Source organism: Propithecus coquereli, unplaced genomic scaffold (assembly GCF_000956105.1).
Source record: "Propithecus coquereli isolate 6110/MARCELLA unplaced genomic scaffold, Pcoq_1.0 Scaffold140, whole genome shotgun sequence".
Taxonomy (NCBI): Eukaryota; Metazoa; Chordata; class Mammalia; order Primates; family Indriidae; genus Propithecus; species Propithecus coquereli.
In genome coordinates this window covers 4,575,377-4,575,884 of record NW_012138303.1, presented here as the reverse complement: position 1 = coordinate 4,575,884, position 508 = coordinate 4,575,377, and the positions used below count along the sequence as shown (strand labels likewise).

Sequence of the window (508 nt, the reverse complement as noted above, 5' to 3'; positions counted from 1 at the left end):
CTTAAATAAAAACAAAGGAATTCTCTTTATTTTTACAAAAAAAAAGTTGCCCAGGCAACATATTAATAGGAAGACCCTGGTCTCTAACAAACAAAGTGATTACCTTTAAGGAGAGAGACATACGGTGGAAGGCACAGGGGTAGAAGTCCTTTGAATTCTTTGGATATACCTTGTTTTGCAGAATTGATTTTGAAACAATGTAAGTATTCTACACAATTATAAAACAAAATTGTTTTTTAAAAAGCAATTCTTAAAAAAAAAAGAAAAGAAAAGAAAATGATTGCCCAGGCAACATATTAATAGGAAGACCCCGGTCTCTAACAAACAAAGTGATTACCTTTAAGGAGAGAGACATACGGTGGAAGGCACAGGGGTAGAAGTCCTTTGAGTTCTTTGGATATACCTTGTTTTGCAGAATTGATTTTGAAACAGTGTTAAGTATTCTATACAATTATAAAACAAATTGTTTTTTAAAAAGCAATCCTTAAATAAAAACAAAGGAATTCTC

The 508-nt window shown here is 31.5% G+C and overlaps 1 protein-coding gene across 1 annotated transcript in view; it reads right to left on the bottom strand.

The window, feature by feature from the left end:
* The window catches only part of CFAP126 (cilia and flagella associated protein 126), a 53,553-nt gene that overhangs the window by 4,938 nt on the left and 48,107 nt on the right, over positions 1-508 (bottom strand). The window lies entirely within an intron of this gene.